Source organism: Salvelinus sp. IW2-2015, unplaced genomic scaffold (assembly GCF_002910315.2).
Source record: "Salvelinus sp. IW2-2015 unplaced genomic scaffold, ASM291031v2 Un_scaffold1117, whole genome shotgun sequence".
NCBI classification, from domain to species: Eukaryota; Metazoa; Chordata; class Actinopteri; order Salmoniformes; family Salmonidae; genus Salvelinus; species Salvelinus sp. IW2-2015.
The window spans coordinates 149,796-169,087 of NW_019942734.1; the positions used below are offsets into that span (position 1 = coordinate 149,796).

Below are 19,292 nucleotides of genomic sequence, written 5' to 3' on the forward strand. Positions count from 1 at the left end.
CTTGGTCAGAGTGTTGACTTTGTCCTCCTCTGMCTGCAGGTCGTCCAGTGTCTGCTGGTGGGCCTCTTGGAGGGCTTTCTTCTCYTTGGTCAGCTTGGCAACACTCTCATCCATAGACGCCATCTCCTCTGTCAGGTTTTTAACCTGAAAACAGMCACAGCCAAAATTACTCATTGGTCACATCACCATAAAGGAGAGGTTGAGTTAGATATATATTTCATTCATTTAATTCAGTTTAATGTCAACAAATACTGTACTATAGATTCAACACTAGAGGACAGTGTACTTCATGCCAGTGTACTAAGGGGAAGTCATAAACGAGGGGTGAGCAGAACATGCAACGGATGTGGGGAGTACCCCGAAACTGACATTCCACTATTTACTGTCTTGATTGTCCCTGCAGCCACAAAACAACTTGAATTCAATTTCTGTTTAGCTACGTTTTGAGTTGGTTATTGTTTGGATGATTGTTTTGTTAGACTGTCTACGAGACCTTGTTTTCGGTGGCGTGCTTCTCCTTCTCCACTTTGGCCAAGGTGAGCTCCAGGTCATCAATGTCCTTCTTCAGCTCAGAGCACTCATCCTCCAGCTTCCTCTTCTTGGCAGTCAACTCAGCATTCATCTCCTCCTCATCCTCCAGCCTCTCGGTCGTCTCTTTGAGTTTGGCCTCCAGCTGGATCTTGCTCTTGATGAGCCCCTCACACCTTTCCTCAGCATCGTTCAGATTCTCTGAATCCTGGTTTTCAGAACAGCAGAAAAAAATCTGCGGTTTCACTTTGTGTATCAGCAGACGGACGTAGTTTAGTCAAAGAGGTCAGAGTAAATCAATAGAAATGCATGAAATATCGGTAGCCTAGGTAACATAGGCTATATAAATACGTGACGTCACAGTGTGATTGTGTGTGTGTTTGTTCGTGCGTGTGTTCGTGTCTGTGATCATGTGTGTGTAAATGTGCCGTCATGACGGTCGTTGCTCACTCACAGATGTGACTTGGAGCGCCAGGTCGGACCTCTCCTGCAGCAGAGACACCATCTTCTCCTCCAGCTCCTTCTTCTTGGCCAGAGCCTTGGCCAGGTCTGTCTGCATCTTCTCATAGTTCTCCTTCATGTTGGCCAGCTCCTTCTCGGTCTCAGCGCTCTGCAGCAGGGGCTTGATCTTGAAGTACAACTTCATCCATGGCCAGGTTTTMACATTCATGAATGAACGGATGTTGTACTGGATGGAGAAGACGGAATCTCTGGTCGACAGAAAGGRCAGAGTGGCAWGGTGAGTGACATGTTTAATGAAGCTCCATTCTGGTATTCAAAGAACCACAAAACGGAGCCCCCCCCCGACACTTTTGTGTACAGCTGAGGAATGGCGCTAGGGAAAAATAAACCCTCTTGAATTCAGTAGACAGCTCTTTAGATCTGAGGATTGACATTCAGCTAAGCATGAGGCATTTTTATATTCTTCAAACAATGGGAAACAATTGGGGTAAATATCGCACATTTAAATGACAATTCAACAGCTGTCCCAAATCCCAAACTACAGCTTTTAAATAGAAATATATAAGACGATACTTTCCCTCATTCTGATCACCTCACGTCAATACACTATGTAATCATAATACATTAGAAACAGCTAGTTGAACAGAAAGCTTTGCCAAGATTTCCACTATTTCTCACCTCCTCTCCATCATCTTGTGAACTCTCTCCTCATGAGGAATCCACGCTGAGAGCCTGACCATGCCGACCAGAGAGGCTAGCTTCTCATCTCTCATCTCCTCCAAGACACCCAGCAGACCGGCTTGAAGAACACCTGAACACAGGTTAACATCGGCGTATGGAACCACAGTCAGATGGGCAGTATAAATGGTTGACACAAAGAGGGAACAACACCACTAGTCTGATTTGAACAACATAATAAATTCTTACAAACAAACCACTGATAGATTGTCTCTAAACTTTTATTGTACAGTCGTAGAGAGTAATGAACACAGATATCAGATAACCTCCCATCCCTTTTCCAACACATGGACATGACAATGAGTTGACTTTCTCTTCCATGCTTGTGATGTACGACTTTGAAGAAAACAAACACTACAATGTTTTTACAGGTTTTACATACTTAAAAGGGGCACTCTGCAGTTTACACATCACTTTTGGACATATAAAAAAAAAAAGAAAAGTATTTATCTTTATTAACTAGGCAAGTCAGTTAGAACAAATTCTTATTTGTGGTTAACTGCCTGTTCAGGGCGCAGAATTAGAGCTCTCGGGATTTGAAGTTGCAACCTTGCGGTTACTAGTCCAACGCTTCTAACCACTAGGCTACGCTGCCGCCCCTGAATAGATTACCCATTGATTCTTGAAGAATATAACTGTAAATGCCTCATGAGCTTGAATCAACTGTCGTACCCCATCAGAACCCCCAAAAAATTAGCTGTTTTTACTCTGCTGGTTTAAACTAAGTAAAAGTTAACAAACACTATACAGCCTAAAACACATGGTTAGAACTATACTTTTGATATCATGGATGGTCAGTCCWTACATCCACAGCTCAGTCTATGRATTTGAGAGTRGTTACATTTCTCCAGCCACAWCCCTCAGCTTTTTACCAAAACCGGGGCGGGGAGSACACTTTATAATTGTTTCAACTGCTGATTGCCACTTTAAATTAAGAAAATAAAGAAAAAAGGATGTATAGACCAACTGGAGAGATGTTGATTGGTTAGCGTTTAAATGATCACTGAAGTTTTGTTGTCAGCTTCTGCAGGGTGTATGTGACTGACCTTGGTGTGTCCAAACTTGTAATCATCGTGATTCACATCAATGGACCCAAGCAGCTTCTCAGAAGCCTTCTTGTTGTCCATGAACTGGCCCTCGGGGATGACACTGGCATTCAGTACTTTGTACCTGAATGAGGAAAATGTTTAAACAATCTGTTAAGTTGTAATAGGTTGGTTATATTACGTAAAAGGTAAGACTACTCTGATGCTGTTACAACCCCTTGGAACAGATCTGTGTGTGTGCATGTCCATGCTCGCATGTGTTTATTAGTGTTTGTGTGTCGTGTACCTCTGCTTGAAGTCAGCATAGATAATTCTGCTGGGGAAGCCCTTCCTGCAGATCCTGATACCCTCCAGAACTCCATTACACCTGAGCTGGTGGATAACCAGGAAGTTCTCCATCAGACCTGGTAAAAACAAACCAAGTCTCTTTCAGTACTCTTAAACAGGTTAAAGATTAGTTCGTTAAGATTACTGATACTGAACTGGTAAGATGTCATATTTAACTCAACATGTATTGTACCTGGAGTCTTKGACTCGTTGGGGATCAGGCAGCGYACAAAGTGAGGATGAGTGCTCCTCAAGTTGGTCATCAGCTTATGTAAGTTCTCCTGTAAGAGGGTTACAAAAGCATTTTCTCAGAAATCATTCACGATAAYCAATGCACCTTTTGAAGGACTGAATATACACATTTCAGAAGCTCACCCTGAACTGGGAGGACACAGTCTGCATGGAACCACCCTTCTTCTTGCCTCCCTTCTTGGTATTATCTGTTCAAAAGGGCAAAAGTAAAAGATAACCAGACAAGTCCATTTCCTGTAGCGGGAGGAATAAATAGAATAACAATAAGAGTATGTAAGAAATCTAATTAGAAATGAGACAATCTGGGGTTAACTTCACACTCATCTTAACGCAAATGGTACCAATGAGATTGTGTAAAATAACACCAATTAAATGTGCCCAGTGAATTAACCTGAGAAATTGTGATACATTCCAAGACTTTAAAGAAAATGTGGGTCTGAGTTGTAACTAGTGCTTAAATAAATATTTTGACGTGATGCTAGTCTTACCCTCAGGTGGAGCAGCGGGATACAGGGCAACCAACAGTTTGACTGAGGACTTCCCGTACAGCTGAATAACTGAATCGTTCAGGGGGTCCTTGTTCTTCTCCAGCCAGCCAGTGATGTTGTAGTCCACAGTACCGGCGTAGTGCACCAGGGAGAAGTGGGCCTCTGCCTTGCCTTTGGCAGGCTTGGGCTTCTCAAACGCCTTGGTTTTGCCAAGATGCTGGGAGTACAGCTTGTCCTTGAAGGTAGTGTCTGAAGACTTGGGGAACATGCACTCCTCTTCAAGGATGGAGAAGATGCCCAATGGCTTTATGAAAAGAGATGTATATCAAATTAGTGATATTTACATTTAGGATCACATTCTTCCTTTAGAAACATGCTATTATAGATTATATTCCTTTAGGGCACAATAATAGGAAACATATTGAGTTATACAGTGAATATGTTTACCACTGTGATATATCTCACACAAGGCTCTCCTATGATCGTTGTTGTGTCCATATAATCCTCACAGACAGCTTACCTTCTCAATAGCTCAATGCAGGCAGCCAAGTCCATGCCGAAGTCAATGAAGGCCCAGACGATTCCCTCCTTCTGTACTCCTCTTGTCCAGACGAACATGGTGTGGTTGAAAAACTGTTGCAGTTTCTCATTGGTGAAGTTGATGCACAGCTGGCCATTCTGTTGTACTGTTGATGGAGTTTAAAGAATCATTTCATCATACAAGGCTGTAACATCCAATCCAACAACTATTGTCTTGTTCTGGTGTCATACTCACATCAAAGATCTCAAACCCGGCAATGTCAGCACACCGATATAGAACTGCCTTGGATTCTTGGTGTCCAACATCTCTTGATACGGATGACCATCCACAAGAACATCCTCTCATAGATGGACTTGCCAGAGGCACTGACTGAGTTATTAACCTGCAATGATAATACTCACAATTAATACATGAGATTTGACATGTTCTGTGATAAGGTGAAACTTGGGAAAAAACAAAAGCATGCACTCGTCCCCAAAATAAATTCGTGGTGAGAAAGGTAGATGCTGTGTTTGCGCCTTACCTGAGGCACAGTCTGTCCCTTGGTCACATACTCGTTGCGCGACCTTCACTCTGGGGTAGCACAGAGCCTTCAACATCTCAGCTGAGTTCAGCCCAGCAGGTAGGCGATTTTATCAGCCACTGGAGAGAGAACCAACAACAACAGACTCAGACACAAGATCACTTGTTTCTGATCACACTGACAAAAAGTTTGGTAACTTCTTTGTGGGTTAGGTTTTGATTCACCCACATTTCTGGAGGTTGGAATTTGGTCTCTAAAAATATCTCCTCCTGACTTTCATGTGGCACTGTCTGTCTTTGTTCTATTTCTATGTGGGGAATGGGACTAATAGCTCTACATATTGTATATCTATGAGTGGGACTCACCCTCTGTGCCGTCTGGCTCAGCCTGCTCCTCACGCTGCTTCTGCTTGAATTTCAAGTTTCCATGGTGCAATACAGCTCCTGTCAGCTTGTAGATGCCACCTTCTCCTCTTATGAAGCCCAGGATGTAATGGCATCCTGAATTAAGAGGAAGTACAACAGTGATGAATGAACGAGTTTGCTCAGTTACAGCTCACTGCCAGAACAAATGGGATGGATAGATTTACTGGCTTTCTCGTCCACTGATTCGCTTGGCCAACACATAGTAGAGCAGCACAGACAGTTCCACAGGGCACATAGTGTGTGCTCTCTTGTGGAAGGCATGAAGAGTCCTTGAGGACATGCCTAACTAACACAAGCATTTAAGTTGGAATTGCCACAATGTGCATTCAGTGTGTATGGTGGTCCTACCATTCCATATTAGATTTGGTTAACCCTTTGTGACTCACATCTGTGGCATCCAGCTCTTCTTGTCTTGATGCTGGCCACAGTGATCTGCCCTGGCTGCACATGGGGAAGTCGTAGGGTTGGTGGTGATGAGGCATTCTGTGGACAACAGGAGAACGCTTGTCATGTAAATCTCTAGATCTTTCTGGCCTACTTTACAGTATCTCTCCCTCCTTTACTCAATAGATGGACTCAAGATACATGTAGTATATAATAAATAGCATCATTGAGAGAAGTGCATCACAGTGTACTGATAGTCCAAAGACCTTCCAAATGATCTTGTTACCTTGATGTATCTCATTGTAATGATTTTTTATTTTTTTAAAATTCCATAGATGGGGTGGAATAATTTCCTGAACCTCCTTGCGTACCAACTATCCAGGTTGTGGTTTCATCATCTGGAAGAAGATGTGGTAGCCTCTCTCATCGGCAGCTGGAAGGACACTCTGACTTCTCCAGCAGGTCTGAGAGAAAAGAGAGGAGAGAGGAGAGAGACAAGAGAGGAGAAGAGAGAGGAGACGAGAGACAAATAATTTGATGATTCTCCAAAAATGATCGTGTGAATTTAGAAAGCATTGAGAACAATCAAAACCAACTCACAGGTCTCAATGTCAGCTTTAGCCAGTTTACCCCTTGGAAGTGAATCCTGATGAATTTACCCTGTAGTAAGCATGGGGGTTAGAGAAAGGTCAACTAAATAAATGTAACATCTTACTTTGATAGACCCCTTTARATGTTACAGTTTGTGGAGAATTACTGAAACTAGAGAACTAGACAACTACTGAAATAAATGTTTACAATATAAGATAACTTCCACAGTGTGCCCTTTATACTTACAAAGCGAGATGAGTTGTCATTCCTCACTGTCTTGGCATTACCGTAAGCCTCCAGCAGAGGGTTAGCAGCAATGATCTGATCCTCAAGAGACCCCTGATCRAGACAAACACAAGTTGCTCAGAAACTGGTAAAGTTTGTTTTTCTATATATTTATTGAACATTCATTTTCCTTGAAACCGGTTTTGACACCCAACCAAACTGAAATGTGTTAAAAAGAGAAACATAAGCACAACCTACCTGCATTTTGTTGGGGTCTACTTCCTTCTTGGCACCAGACACTGCAATGGTGGCAAAGTACTGGATGACACGCTTGGTGTTGACAGTCTTTCCTGCACCGGATTCTCCACTTGTTTATATGACAGAGAAAGAGGGGTTTTAGTTACATGTTTGAGTGCAAAATTGGCTTTCACTAAGAAATAGCATTGAACAATAACACTGTTGACCTGTTTTCTAACATAAATAATKAACAAATATTCYYACTCATCRAATSATTATTACACATTGCCTAATYCATTCATAATGTCATGTATGTTCWTCACACCAAGTGACCMAACATATTACMATAGAAACCATTTGTCAAGTGACATTTTAGTAAACAACTTACGTAATCAGGACGGACTGGTTCTCGTTATCTGKAACCAAAATACATATTGCTTATCATACCCAAGCAGCATTATGGGTACATTATAGCATTCATAGCATCATCAKGAATTTCAGTATGGAACATTCTCCATTCAAGGCTAGAGAAGTCAGATATTCCCATCAAACTGTTCTTGACCTTGACTAGAAAACACTAGATACACACTTAGAAAACAGGGTTCCTCAAGGGTTCTTTGGGAAGGGTGATGGTTCAATTGTGGAACCAGAATCATTAATTGATAATAATGACTGACCTGGCACGACCGCCACAGGAAAGGCGCTTGTGAACATTTAAAGTTCCATTTTAGAAACCGTACGGCATGTCTTTATGAAACCTTCAAGAAAGGTGTTATTGCTGATTAATGCGGAACCCAAAAGCGTACCTTAAGAAGAAAACAGAGTCTTTATTCCAGGCAAAAACACGACAGGGCGAACAAGACGCAGGAACAGCAAACATCAAACAAGATCCGACAAGGACAGAGCGGAAAACAGAGGAGGAAAATAGGACTCTAATCAGGAGCAAAATAGGGGACAGGAGTGAAATGAGTAAATAGGCTCGTTAGGAGAATGAGAAACAAGCTGGGCAGACGGAACATAAGGAGAGACTGAGAGCGGGAGAGGAGAGGAGCGAGGAGAGAGAAGCAGAGAAAGAGGGAAAAGAACCTAATAACCAGCAGGGAAGCACAGGGACAAACATGAAAAATAATGACAAAACATGCAGACCCCCCCACTCACCGAGCGCCTCTTGGCGCACTCGAGGCAGGAACCCCTGCCGGCACGGAGGAAATCATCAAGTCAACGAAGGCTCCAAGCACGTGTCCCGAGATGGAACCCAACTCCTCTCCTCAGGACCTAAACCCTCCACATCCACTAAGTACTGGTGACCACTCCCCCGAGAAACGCATATCCAGTGATCTTCCGTACCTTGGTAAATAGCGTGCAGCCCTCGACAGGACGGTGGGGGGAGGAAGACGAACGGGGCGCGTGAAGAAAAGCTTGACACCAGGAGACATGGAGACAGGTGGACGCGACGAAGATGTCGCGGAAAGAAGCAAGTCGCACACGACGAGGATTGACGAACCTTGAGGAACACGAACGGACCAAATGAACCGCGGAGTCAACTTGGAGAAGCGGAGAAGCTTCGTAAGGGGAGGTTTGCGAGTGGAAAGCCACACCCTCTGGGGACCCCGCGACAATACCTAGACTCCTATCCTACTTTATGGCGCTCTCACAGTCTCGCGCCCTGTAACGCAAAAGTTTGCATAGACCGACCCTCCTTCCAGGTGCGCTCACAACTGATTAAACTGCGGGGAATCTTTTAGATATATTTATATTGCCACAGGGTCGAGACTCACCAGAAAAAGCAAATCAAAGGAAAAAAACAAAAAAAAAATTTTCCAGCATTTGGAGTTGTTGTCTTCAAGAAATTTGCGATGTCTTGACGAGAACAGAGGAGTGTGTGTACCCTAAACTATCTGAACAGAATAGCCTCGTAGCAGACGAAAGGGAAGCGCTTTATGAAGCGTATCTACAGCCCAGGGAGCTATTCTGTCCCAAGACGGCAGGTTTGCGAAACGAAAGGTGGTTAATATGCGACCAATCGACTGATTGGCCCTTTCTGCTTGACCGTTACGTATTGGGGATGAAACCCGGAAGAGATGACTGACGGAAGCCACCCGAAATTTCAAGTAACGACAGAATTCCCTCCAAAAACTTGACGTGTAATTGTGCGACCTTCTGTCGCGTGAAACGGCGTCTAACGGGAGCCCATGAATTCTGACACATTCTCAACTGATGATCTGTGCCGTTCCCCTTATCTACGGAAGAGAAGCTTAGCAAGGGCATGAATATAAAAATCTAAATGAATCCGCCTTAAAGAAACCTGCGGAACCGTAAGAATCACAGTCTTCCCCGCAGACGAGGCATACAGACCGTCTAATAAAGTCTAAGCGAATGTGAGACCATGTCGAGAAAGGAATGGGAACCCGGTCTGAGACGACCGGCAGAGGCAGGAACCTGACTTTATGTCTGCGGCGCAGTGCCGAACAAGCAGCCAACTTGGCAAAAACGCGCGTTGTCAGCTTCCTGAGACTAGGCACCCAAAAACCGCTGTAGCAAGAATAACGAAAGCAAGCGTGTCCGTCCAAGTCGCCGCGAACCCGGGGGTGGCCACCTAACTTGCAGTAGTCGAGCCCACTGAAAACAGCCAGACGATTAGAACCAGGAACGAACAGAAGTTACTAGGACAAACGCGCGCCGACGCGTGTTGGGTGATGCTTGCTTTACCGGTCTCTCAATCCCAGACATCAAACCCGACAACACGCCCCTTCAGGGAGAATCCCCTCTGGCTCGGTAGCAACGCACAGAAGAAACTAAAGAGACGAGATAAGGCAGTTCAGGCTTGGTGTTCTTATTCTCCGCGGGCGATAGGCAAATCACGAACTACGAATCAACGACGAAAACAACACACGGCCCAACCGAGCGTTGACCTCGCATTTTAAAAAGTCGTTTGGCCGGAACGATAAGACTTCAAGTCTTATGGTCACGTCCACAAACGGACAATAAGGACGGTCGCCCCCTCCAACCACTTGTCGCCATCGCCTTTGGCCTAGCGTAGATAGGCAGGTAACCGCAGTTCGCGGTTACCAATCATAGTTGCCGTTCACGATGCGGCGTCCAGGTTAATATGCGAGGAAGAAAGTACGCGCAACGGATGGACCTTATCGTCAAATTGGAGAGAGATGCGAAGCGCTGGGACGAGACATGGCCGCCCAGCCCCCTGACCAAACTCTGATAGCGTTCTTAACCTCGACAATATTAGTTGTTTCATGACGTTCAGGAGTAACAAAGGATAGGGCGATGTAAACGCCTTCCTTGAGAGATTCAAAAAGCTCCCTGGGTCGAGACCGAGCGGACCACTTAAAGCAAGACTTGACAGAAGTCAGACCTTGAGAGAGGGGCAGCCACTTTGACGAAATACGAATGAAACGCCGATAGAAATTAGCGAAACCAGAAAAGCGCGGCAACCTCACACGTGACTTAGAACGGGCCAATCGCTGACAGTCCTGGACCTTAGCGGATCCATCTGAATGCCTTCAGCGACAATAAGCAGAACCGAGAAATGTGTACAAGAGAGACATGAAAAGCGCACTTCTAGCCCTTCACGTAGAAACAATTCTCTAAAAGGCGCTGGAGTACCACGCCGTCGAACTGCTGAACATGAATCTCAGAGACGGTGAAAAAATCAGGATACGTCAAGGTAAACGAAAACAAAGATGTTCAGCATGTCTCTCAGTACATCATTAACTAATGCCTGAAAGACAGCTGGAGCATTTGCGAGACCGAACGGCAAAACCCGGTATTCAAAATGCCCTAACGGAGTGTTAAACGCTGTCTTCCACTCGTCCCCCCCTCGATGCGTACGAGATGGTAAGCGTACGAAGGTCCAAAATTAGTAAAGAACCTGGCTCCCTGCAAAATCTCGAAGGCTGACGACATAAGGGAAGCGGATAACGATTCTTAACCGTTATGTCATTCAGCCCTCGATATCCACGCAGGGCGCAGAGTACCGTCCTTCTTCTTAACAAAGAAAAACCCCGCCCCGGCGGGAGAGAAGAAGCACCACGTACCGCGTCGAGAGAAACAGACAGATAATCCTCGAGAGCCTTACGTTCGGGAGCCGACAGAGAGTATAGTCTACCCCGAGGGGGAGTGGTCCCGGAAGGAGCAATAAACAATCATACGACCGTGAGGAGGAAGGGAGTTGGCTCTGGACCGACTGAAGACGTGCGCAGATCATGATATTCCTCCGGCACTCCTGTCAAATCACCAGTCCTCCTGAGTAGAGGGACAGAAGAAACAGGAGGGATAGCAGACATTAAACACTTCACATGACAAGAAACGTTCCAGGATAGGATAGAATTACTAGTCCAATTAATAGAAGGATTATGACATACTAGCCAGGGATGACCCAAAACAACAGGTGTAAAAGGTGAACGAAAATCAAAAATGAAATAGTCTCACTGTGATACCAATACTGTGAGGGTTAAAGGTAGTGTCTCACATCTGATACTGGAAGAGGACTACCATCTAAGGCGAACATGGGCGTGGATTTCCTAACTGTCTGAGAGGAATGTCATGTTTCCGAGCCCATGCTTCGTCCATAAAAACAACCCTCAGCCCAGAGTCTATCAAGGCACTGCAGGAGCAGCCGAACCGGTCCAGCGTAGATGGACCGACAAGGTAGTACAGGATCTTGATGGAGAGACTTGAGTAGTAGCGCTCACCAGTAGCCCTCCGCTTACTATGAAGCTTGCCTTTTACTGGACATGACATGACAAAATGTCCAGCAGAACCGCAATAGAGGCAAAGGCGGTTGGTGATTCTCCGTTCCTCTCCTTAGTCGAGATGCGAATACCTCCCAGCTGCATGGCTCAGTCTCTGAGCCGGGGAGGAGATGGTTGAGATGCGGAGAGGAAACACCGTTAACGCGAGCTCTCCTCACGAGCTCGGTGACGAAGATCTACCCGTCGTTCTATACGGATGGCGAGTGCAATCAAAGAGTCCACGCTGGAAGGAACCTCCCGGGAGAATCTCATCCTTAACCTCAGCGTGGAGTCCCTCCAGAAAACAAGCGAGCAACGCCGGCTCGTTCCAGTCACTGGAGGCAGCAAGAGTGCGAAACTCTATAGAGTAATCCGTTATGGATCGATCACCTTGACATAGGGAAGCCAGGACCCTGGAAGCCTCCTCCCAAAAACTGAACGATCAAAAACCCGTATCATCTCCTCTTTAAAGTCAGATAATCGATAGAACACTCAGCCCTTGCCTCCCAGATGGCTGTGCCCCACTCCCGAGCCCGACCAGTAAGGAGTGATATGACGTAAGCGATCCGAGCTCTCTCTCTTGAGTACGTGTTGGGCTGGAGAGAGAACACAATATCACACTGGGTGAGAAAGGAGCGACACTCAGGGCTGCCCAGAGTAACAAGGGGGGTTATTAACCCTAGGTTCCGGAGACTTGGAAGACCAGGAAGTATCTGGTGGCACGAGACGAAGACTCTGAAACTGTCCAGAGAGATCGGAGACCTGAGCGCCAGGGTTTCAACGGCATGACGAGCAGCAAACAATTCCTGCTCGTGCTCTGCCGAGCATTGCTCCCTGGAACTCGACGGCAGTGTTGAGAGAATCCATATCGCTGGGTCCATCTTGTCGGGATTCTTCTGTTATGCTGATTAATGCGGACCCAAAAGCGACTTAAAGAAACAGAGTCTTTATTCCAGGCAAAACACGACAGGGCGGAACAAGGACGCAGGACAGCAAACATCAAACAAGAATCCGACAAGGACAGAGCGGAAAACAGAGGAGAAATAGGACTCTAATCAGAGGGCAAAATAGGGGACAGAGTGAAAGAGTAAATGAGGTCGTTAGGAGAATGAGAAACAGCTGGGAGCAGGAACGGAACGATAGAGAGAGAGAGCGGGAGAGGGAGAGAGGGAGGAGGAGAAGAGAGAGAGAAAGAGGGAAAGAACCTAATAAGACCAGCAGAGGGAAGCACCAGGGACAAACATGAAAATAAATGACAAAACATGACAAAAGGGTTCTACATAGCACCAAATAGGGATCCGCTATGTTACAAGCCAAATAACCCTAAATATAACCATTTGTTTCAGTGTGTACCTCTCTAAAGCATATTTTTACTTTCATCCATCCATCATCCATCCATCCATCCATCCATCCATCCATCCACCATCACCATCATCCATCCATCATCCATCCACCATCATCCATCCCATCCATCCATCCATCCATCCATCTCCATCCATCCATCCATCCATCCATCCATCCATCCATCCATCCATCCATCCATCCACTCCATCCATCCATCCATCCATCCATTAAAGCTCGTACCGATCTGCATGAACTGAAAGGCGTTGTCAGAGACGGAGAAAGATATGGGTGGAGCCTCCATCCTCTTCTTCCCTCTGTAGGCGTTGACAACCTCCATGTCGTACACGGGGAGCCACTTGTAGGGTTCACCGTGGCACAGAACAGCCCAGAGTAGGTCTGGATGAAAGTGATCAAATTAAATAGGGGATTAACAAAATCTGATTGACTTTCACCTGGATTCACATGAGGATGTGGGTGTACTTTGGTTATGTGGGTCTGCAGTATTGGTATGTGTAGTACTGTATGTGTTAATGTGAGTACTGTATGTGTTAATGTGTAGTACTGTATGTGTTAATGTGTAGTTCTGTATGTGTTAATGTGTAGTACTGTATGTGTTAATGTGTATACTGTATGTGTTAATGTGTAGTACTGTATGTGTTAATGTGTAGTACTGTATTGGTTAATGTGTAGACGTATGTGTTAATGTGTTCTGTATGTGTAATGTGTATACTGTATGGTTAATGTGTTACTGTATATGTTAACGTGTAGTAATGTATGTATGTATGTATGTATTCTCTTATGTTCAGTAATTGTGTACGTTTATGGCAGTTTCTACATAGATCATCCATGCTGCATAACGCTCTTTGAGGTTATACAACACAGAGGCTTCATTCAGGTAGGTCATCATGGCCATGTCCTCAATCTTGTCGTAYTTAGGGGGGTTCATCTGGTAGACRTCTGCYTCTTTGAACTCTTTTCCTTCCTGAAACAGTCAGAAATCTACWTGACACACAGATCAAACTGGACTTGACTGRATGCTTTTTGCTCATTAAATACAAGTTCAATCTTTTTTAATAAATGCGTACCTCCATTGAATCCCACTACTTTATCACCCACTGRCACRTATACTGAGTATACAAAACAKKAAGMACACCTGCTCTTTCCATGACATAGACCAGGGATGGGGAACTTTGATGGGGGTGTGGGACGCCAGCTTCCTATCCAGGACATAGACTGACCAGGTGAATCCAGGTGAAATATATGATCCCTTATTGATGTAACTTGTTAAATCCACTTCAAYCAGAGTAGATGAAGGGGAGGAGACAGGTTAAAGAAGGKTTTTTTAACCCTTGAGACATGAATTGTGTACCATTCATTTACGTCATTTAGCAGTCRCTCTTATCCAAAGCCACTTATTGCAGTGAGTTCATACGTTTACATACTGGTCCCCTGTGGGAATAGAACCCACAACCCTGGCTTTGAAAACACTATGCTCTACTAAATGAGCCACACGGGACCAGAGTATGAAGGACAAAATATTTAAGTTCCATTAAACGGGGTATGGTAGTAGGTGCCATTGAACAGGGTATGGTAGTAGGTGCCATTGAACAGGGTATGGTAGTAGGTGCCATTGAACGGGGTATGGTAGTAGGTGCCATTGAACAGGGTATGGTAGTAGGTGCCATTGAACGGGGTATGGTAGTAGGTGCCATTGAACGGGGTATGGTAGTAGGTGCCAGGCACACCGGTTTGTGTCAAGAACTGCAACGCTGCTGGGTTTTTTCACGCTCAACAGTTTCCCTTGTGCATCAAGAATATTTTACCAGCCTAAAGACATCCAGCAAATTTGTGGGAAGCATTGGAGTCAATATGGGCCAGCATCCCTAGGAACGCTTTCGATACCTTGTAGAGTCCAAGCCCCAACAAATGGAGGCTGTTATTACTCAATATTGGTAAGGTGTTCCTAATGATTGGTRTACGCAGAGTACGTAGTGATTCTCKACTTATATTTGTGAGGGGGAAAAAATCGATGCAATTTTTAAATAACAGCAATAAAAAAGCTGTTTGAATGTTATATTCTAATTACAAAAAACAAAATGAATGATTTTTAATCTATTTTGTTACTGATTTTTTATTTTTCATGTTGATGATTTTTTTTCAAGAAATAAAGTAATTGCACAAAGTTGAACTTGAATACTTTTCAAATCAGCCTTACCTGCTTGGAGCCGTCAGGATTGGTGACTGTCACAGTACACTTTCCGCCGGCCCTGTCAGTCACCAAACCCTTAAGGTACAGCTCTTTGACGTCTGACACATAACAAGCGTTCTTTGAGTCAAAGGGTGCAGCTTGTGCCTCCATCCTCTCCTTCTCAGGCTTACGGAGGTATATGGCAGCCTTCCCCGGAGATTGCACTAGCGTCCGTACTCATGTTGACGGATTACTAGGAAAGAGTGAAACAAGACACGTGATTGATACTCATGTTGACGGATTACTAGGAAAGATATGAAACAAGACACATGATTGATACTCATGTGACGGATTACTAGGAAAGATATGAAACAAGACACGTGATTGATACTCATGTTGACGGATTACTAGGAAAGATATGAAACAAGACCATGATTGATACTCATGGTGACGGATTACTAGGAAAGATATGAAACAAGACACGTGATTGATACTCATGTTGACGGATTACTAGGAAAGATATGAAACAAGACCACGTATTGATACTCATGTTGACGGATTACTAGGAAAGATATGAAACAAGACACGTGATTGATACTCATGTTGACGGATTACTAGGAAAGATATGAAACAAGACACGATTGATACTCATGTTGACGGATTACTAGGAAAGATATGAAACAAGACACGATTGATACTCATGTTGACGGATTACTAGGAAAGATATGAAACAAGACACGATTGATACTCATTTGACGGATTACTAGGAAAGATATGAAACAAGACACGATTGATACTCATGGTGACGGATTACTAGGAAAGATATGAAACAAGACACGTGTTTGATACTCATGGTGACGGATTACTAGGAAAGATATGAACAAGACACGCGATTGATTCTCATGGTGACGGATTACTAGGAAAGATATGAAACAAGACACGTGATTGAACTCATGGTGACGGATTACTAGGAAAGATATGAAACAAGAAACGCGATTGATTCTCATGGTGACGGATTACTAGGAAAGATATGAAACAAGACACACAATTGATTCTGTGGTGCTTCCTCCACAGTCAACAGAGTAAGGTGAAAGGTATCTCACAGAATATTTTCAGCACTTTTTATATAAAGACTCAAACCATTCCTCACCTTGTTTTTCCCCTCCTACAGATGAATTTGTACTTCTCGGAGGAACCTGTGAAACATTAGGTTGTTGTGAATATGATGCACAAATCGAAAGCCCTGTCATTTAGCCCCTGAAGAGCTAGAAAACATTTTGAATGGCATCATTCAACTCAACCATTAAGGCCACTTTCAATTCAACTACAGGTGCAACTGGTCAATTACATTTTCATAATGGCAACTCACTTTACTACCAATTATGTCAAGAATTCAAATAAATACCCCTGACAACCCACTTACACTCTTGACCAACACCTCAACTTACAAACAAGTGCAGGAGCAACACTTTTAACCACAGATAAAAGGTACAGATTTTAAGTAAAACACATTTCAAGTTAAAACACTTTTTTTTTTTTTTTACTAAAATTTTAAATCAATGACACTTGATTGCATATTTTAAAATAATACATAAGACAAGTAAAAATAAAGTGCAGAACTCAATTCAAACAGTGTAGTTAGCTACCGCCTCAGATTCTGAACTCAAAGACGTGACAAACGTACAACTCTAAAGATGTGGAGAGAGTCTTACCACAGAGGAAGAAGGKATCTGACTTATRGATACTGGGTCCTCAGCCTCCTTATATCTGGTTGGAAGTGCCRACCAAGCAGAAGTTAATTATGGACCAGTCTGGTGAAGGAAATGGATTGGATGAGAGACACTCCCCCAGACCTGTGTGTCTGTGTATCACCAGCGTCACCAACTTCCAGGAACGTCACACTGCCATTATATTACTTCTTCGTGGAATATTGCTCTGAATTGAATTTCACTGAATTTACACAAATGAGAAATGTCATTATTAATAGTTTCGGACAATATCAAAAGTTTGATTCATCAAATTGATTCCAATGTTACTATCAATGTCCCTCAAATACTGTAAAGGACTGAGTCCGTATTGCCCCACTACCACTAAAATAGTTTAAATGAAATCTAATCTGACCTTATTTACTTAGATTTTAGTGGCACTAATCTTTATCAATCACTTGATATATTTATAWTTACCCATTATTTTTCTTATATTATTTTGCTTATAAAAACATCTGAGCTCTCTCTTCACCTCATGCTTGGGACGGACTTGACCTCGTGCTGTGCTTGGTTTGATTTATCACCCTGGTGAAACCATATTCACTATTTCAAAACTAGAACAGAAACATATAGGCTTTCAATTACAGCTCATAAAACGTTTAAATCTAACGTTATTTATCTACATTATGATGTTTTGAAGAGGCTGGAGACGCTTTGATTAGTCTCACATTTCAGTTGGCTAAAACGGTCCAGTAGGATTGTTAAGACTTCTTAGGATTATAACATGACACCAGTACAGAAATGTCAATAATATTCTCCACTCATATTGCTGACAGCAAGAAAGCTGCCTTAAACTTTTATATTTCACTGAAGTAAAACACTTAGCAGCTGAGCTGGCTTCAATAAAACTGATATAGAACTAATAGGGTATAGTTACAATAAAGTAACAGATTCCTTTAACATTTAAATCCCTTTTTTTAAGAAAGCAACTTTTGAAGGAGCCAGAGACATTGCTTAAAATAATTTCTAAACGTATGTTATTTAGCAAGTTCTTTTTTTTTTCAAGTCAGGCATTTCATTCACAGCCTTCAATGTGTATCATATCTTTTCTGTTTTCAAACCTCAGCATTTAAATATTCTTTGTGTCTATTATGGTGCGGCTAAATGAATGTTAAACAGGGTGAAACCTTACAGAACGTTCACATAGACATGTATTGTGTAGAACAGATATGACTGTCTGTCAGGTAGAATAGGGAATTGTGTCGGCTCTAGTAGATACATTTCTATCAGCTGTATTCAGAACATCTCACCTCACTGAATACACCCTGTTTTTTTATCCAGCTGCAGTGGCCAGCACATCAGTACAATAATCCCCATAGGGGAAGAAGCTGGATGCACTAGTTGAACAAGAGGCTGGGCTGACCATCTGGAGGGACCCCGTCGAGGTCTTTTCATTTCTTGGACTGTGCTCCTCTTCACTGCAGCCAAGGTTTATTGTTTAGTATATCTCCCACCGTTTCCACACAGCCGATTTCTGCCACTGATATATCACTGTTATTAGACAGACGCTATTTACTAGGAGTGTTTGTGGATTAAGAGAACATTCGCACCATGCAGACTAAGAGTTTATGTCATTCAAGTTATTTTAAATGTGCAAAGGTCTTACATGATATATGACTAACAACAATTAAGGGGGGGTCGAGACATCTGTTAACTGCCAAATGTCATTAAGCAATTAAACTGTCATTGTAAATATTTGACATATGTTGGCAGGACATTATGAGGATCAGACAGTAACTCTTAATCCAAAACATTTTAAGGATGCTTTAAACGACTGTCTGTGTTCGCAAAGTAGTCGTTATGTTTATCCGACTTTCAAGGAGGATTTGAACCCATTTAACCACAACAATTCTTCAAGTTTTTACCATCATTGTAAAGCCCTAGTTATGTTAATTCATTTATGAATATTATTATTTATTTCATATGATTAGTAATTCATTTATGTTTGTATCTCATTGTTAGGTGAACGTGAACTGAAGTGTCATTTTAATATGTTGAAAATATATATTTTCTTAAATTATGTTTTCAAGAGAAACATTGAACATCTGACAGTCAACTCGTAGTGTAAAAGCAGGTGAGCTGGTTCTAGTCTTTTTGGCCATTTTCTGGTGTTTTGTGGTAGAAAACTGAGCACTTCGAGCATAACATGTTAACCCTGTTACCCATAGATAGATATAGCACAAATCTATTAACACTTTCAAAACAAATTTAAACTTGCATTTAATTTCCCCTCCCTATTGAACACAACAGGCTTCCATTCCACCTGTCACGAGGGGATTCATGGCTGATTTAGGATGAAAACATCAACCCTGTAATGATCACACCTCTTACTTTGTTGACACTTTACTGACACTTACCAAGTATAGTTTTTATTTCATTCAACCTCTTGAGATGAATAGTTTTAATTAACGACCAAGTTAAAGACCCCAAATGTACTCTGTTTAACAGCCCTTTTTAATCAACACAGACAGGAGTTTGC

General features: G+C 43.1%; 1 long non-coding RNA gene and 1 pseudogene across 1 annotated transcript; both read right to left on the minus strand.

Annotated features, from left to right (window-relative positions):
- Window positions 1–15,442, minus strand: part of LOC112069783 (myosin heavy chain, fast skeletal muscle-like) — a 25,071-nt pseudogene extending 9,629 nt beyond the window's left edge.
- Window positions 15,443–15,743: 301 nt separating this feature from the next.
- LOC139024162 (uncharacterized) lies at window positions 15,744–16,774 on the minus strand. The gene is made up of 3 exons (XR_011475453.1): window positions 16,760–16,774; window positions 16,198–16,243; window positions 15,744–15,761 (listed from the first exon to the last, which is right to left on the minus strand). It is a non-coding gene; the product is annotated as an uncharacterized lncRNA (long non-coding RNA).
- Window positions 16,775–19,292: the final 2,518 nt, after the last annotated feature.